This window comes from Chiloscyllium plagiosum, chromosome 45 (assembly GCF_004010195.1).
Source record: "Chiloscyllium plagiosum isolate BGI_BamShark_2017 chromosome 45, ASM401019v2, whole genome shotgun sequence".
Taxonomy (NCBI): Eukaryota; Metazoa; Chordata; class Chondrichthyes; order Orectolobiformes; family Hemiscylliidae; genus Chiloscyllium; species Chiloscyllium plagiosum.
The window spans coordinates 6,074,389-6,078,464 of NC_057754.1; positions in this window are offsets into that span (position 1 = coordinate 6,074,389).

The window sequence follows — 4,076 nt, forward strand, 5'->3', positions numbered from 1 at the left end:
GGATACAGTATCTGTTTGATAACGGGATGATCACTGGGAACTCCTGCATTTCCTTCCTGAGCCTTTTACTTCATCTGATAGTCATCCATTCCCTTTCCTAACTCACTGAACGTGCTGTCCATAACATCCTCAGTATTGCAGATGAGCTACAGTGAGTCCACTCATAGCTTCAGATCTGAAAAGCAGTTTCCCAGTAACTGCAGATGGGCACACTTCCTGCACATATTGTCGCCAGGGACACTGGAAGCATCCCTTATTTCCCACATTGTACAAGAGGAGAACACCGCGGATCTGAGGTCTCCTGTAACAATGTCTCTCTAGATTCAGCTAGCTCTCCTATTGCGAGAACTTAAATGAGCTAGCAGCCTTTCTTCACTTCAAGCATGTCCGTTATAATCTAAATCCCCGACCTTTACACAAGCTGACATGTTATACTTTAAAACCTGTTACAAAATATTCAGCAGATATCTCATAAAAATTGGCTACTCCCATTGGGTCCATGTGAATTTCTGAATGGCCTGAACTAAACCTGAGTTTCAGCTTCACCTTCTCCCTGTCTCACCTCATTGTTTTCACCCAACTCCAAAACACACTCACTGAGCCAAGCAGCACTCTCAGTGCAGCCCTGTCATTTTCAGTTGTCAGAATCTGGAACATTCCACCTGAAAAGATGCTGGAATTTTAGTCCACAAGGAATTTTAATGGGTAGTTTGCAGAGAATTGAAAATAAGGAGTTTACAGGTTAACATTACGAAGTGGGTGATTGGGGACTAAATCTGACAGTTCCTGCAAAGAGATGAGGTGCAATTTGGATAAATCTGTGCTCCCTTTCAGGGCAATATCTCCTTCCTCAGCTGCAGGGCCCAGAACAGAGCACACACCCAAAGCGTGATCCAGCCACAAATTTGTCCATCTCTCTGATTTTTGTTTGACAAAAGTATTGAAGATATTTTCTCACAGACAGAACAGACAAACCTTTCTGTTTACACAGTTAAATGCCAATTATATTCAGGTCCTGATGTCTCTGCTGACTGTAAAAACTGTTTCTGAGATCCCAGTCTCAATTAATATCCCATAAAATGAATTCACACAACAAAACTCACAGTCAGTGCAGGATGAATATTAAAGACAAATATTTATCTTGCACCTAACCGACACGTCTCTGAAAACTAGGGACAATTTAGCTCCCAGTGCAATGGCAAAGGAGATAGGGGTTAAAGAGTGAATAATAGGTGGGGACAGAGCCCAAAGGAACATTTGGAAAGAAAAAGGACTGGATAGCGATCTGGCTGGGAGAGTGCATAGCTGTTAATGGAGGGAACAGGAACCGGTGTCTGGCAGCATCTCAGTGGATGTGATGGAAATCTCCTCTACTTCCCACACCTCCACCCTTGAACCCAACTCCTTCAACTGCAACAAGGATAGAATCCTCCAAGTCCTCACATTCCACCCAGGTACAACACATCATCCTCCACCATTTCCACCACCTACAATCAGACCCCATCAGAGATATATTTCCCTCCACAGTCCTTTCAGCATTACTCAGAGACCATTCTCTCTGTGACTTCCTTGTTAGATCCACGCTCCCCACCAACCCATCCTCTACTCCCAGCACCTTCGCTCGCCATTGCAAGAGGTGGAAAACCTGTGCCCACACCTTCCCCTCACCTCCATCCAAGACACCAAAGGATCCTTCCACATTCAGCAGAGATAGTTCTTACATTCAAACACCTCACCTATTGAGTCCTTTGCTCTCGATGTGGTCTCCTCTACAGTGGGGAGACAAGACGCCAACTTGCAGAATATTTCAGGGAACATTTCTGGGACACATGTACCAACCAACCACACTGCCCTGTGGCCAACAACTTCAACGGCCCCTCCCACTCCGCCAAGGACCTGCAGATTCTGGGCTGCCTCCGTCGCCAAATCGAGCCATCCGAAGCCTGGAGGAATAACACCTCATCGTCCGCCTTGGGACCCTTCAACCACACAGCATCAATGTTTGCTCATCTCCCCTCACCCCACCTTATCCTAGCTCCAACCCTCCATCTCGGCACTGGCCTCTTGAACTGACCCACCTGTCCATCTTCCTTCCCCATTATACACTCCACCCTCTCACCATTACCTCCCATCTGTGTCTACCTATTGCCTTCCTAGCTCCCTTCCCCCCCAGCCCTACACACCCCCTCCTATTTATCTCTCAGCACTCTTTCCCACACCGCACATTCCTGATGAAGGGCATATACCTAAAACGTCGATTGTCCAGTTACTTGGATGCTGCCTGACCTGCTGTGCGTTTCCAGTGCCACATGTTAACGAAGCTGGAAGAACAAAACATCATCACCCACTCGGGGACCCTTCAGCCTTTTGGCCTCAATATCAAATTCAATAAAAATAGATGCTGAACTCTCCCACGTCCTAGCGTCCTAGCCCCCTACCCCACACACCAGGCCTTGTTATTACATAGTCTGCTATTACACACTATCTGTGATTGGCCACTAACAGTCCCCATAAACAGGTATTCACCCTCCCCCAGCCAGATCGATATACACTCCTTTGTCCAATTTCTCCTCTCTCTCTCTTTGGGCTCTATTCCCAATCATTTACTCTCTAACCTATACCTTCTGCATATAAACCAACATTTTTTTCTCTGTCACATCAGTTCTGAGGAAGGTTCATAGGTTCAGAAATGTTAACTCTGACTTGTCTTCACAGATGCTGCCAGACCTGCTGAGCTTTTCCGGCACTTTCTGGTTGTTGTTCATCATTTCCATCATCCACAGTGTTTTCTGGTTTTTATTTAGTGGGAGCTTGTAATTCATGTCAAGCAGCCTACACCGTGTGTTTATAAACCGCCCCAGTACCCACAACATCCATTTTTCTCCCAGTCTATGCCACTCCCTTCACACTCACTGTGTCCCCCCCCTCACAGTGACACTGCGCCTGCACAGCTCATGGTCACGTGCTGGCCTGCTGGCCACACCCCTCATTCACTTCTATTGGCTGGAGGATCACGCCAACTCCTATTGGTCTGCAGCTGCTGTCAATCACCTGGGCCCCTTGTGTCATGTTGGTGGGATCCTCCCATAAGTGTTGGAGGCTGAAGGGTGACCTCATTGAGTTTTATAAAACCATGAGGGGCATGAATGGGATAAATAGACAGGTCCAGAACGAGATGGCATAGGTTTAAGTTGACAGGGAAAATATTTAAAAGGAACCTAAGGGGCTTCTGTCAATCAGAGGTTGCTACATGCATGGAATTTCCGGTCAGGACAAGTGGTGGAGCCTGGTACAATTACCCCATCTGAAAGGGTATATGAATAGGAAGGGAATAGAGAGATATATGCCAAGTGCTGGGAAATAGGACTTGATTAGGTTACGAAATCTGGTCAGCATGGACGAGTTGGACCGAAGGGTCTGTTTCTGAGCAGTACATCTCTATGGCTCGATGGCTCTGCGGAGGAATGAGCTTCATCATTCACAGTGAATGGGGCATTATCACAGAGCATAGGGGCTGGGGGCTAGTCAGCCTGTTTGGGTTGTACTCTCTCCCTCTGCAGATGCTGCAAATCTGTCCCAACTCCCCTCCCAACTGTCCATAGCCCTCCAAATCTTTCCTGAAAAAGTTAAATTCCAAATTTGTTTTGACACTAACTGTTGAATCTGCATTCAGCTGTTGTTCAAACTGTTCCAGATGCTCAGAACTGACTCAGCAAAATAATCTTCTCATTTTTACCTTGTATTATTTGCCAGTTACATGAATGTAGTTACTAAAAATTGTGACAAACTTTCTACTTTCCCTCTCTGTCAACTAAATATCCTGGAGACAAATCTGCTCCTGGTCGAAATCCTGCTCCTGGGAGGTTGAATAGGCTGGGGCTGTTTTCCCTGGAGTGTCGGAGGCTGAGGGGTGACCTCACAGAGGTACATAAAATCATGAGCGGCATGGACAGGATAAATAAGATAAATAGACAAAGTCTCCTCCCTGGAGTGGGGGCTTCCAGAACCAGAGGGCATAGGTTTAGGGTGGAGGGGAAAGATATAAAAGAGACCTGAGGGGCAACGTTTACACACAG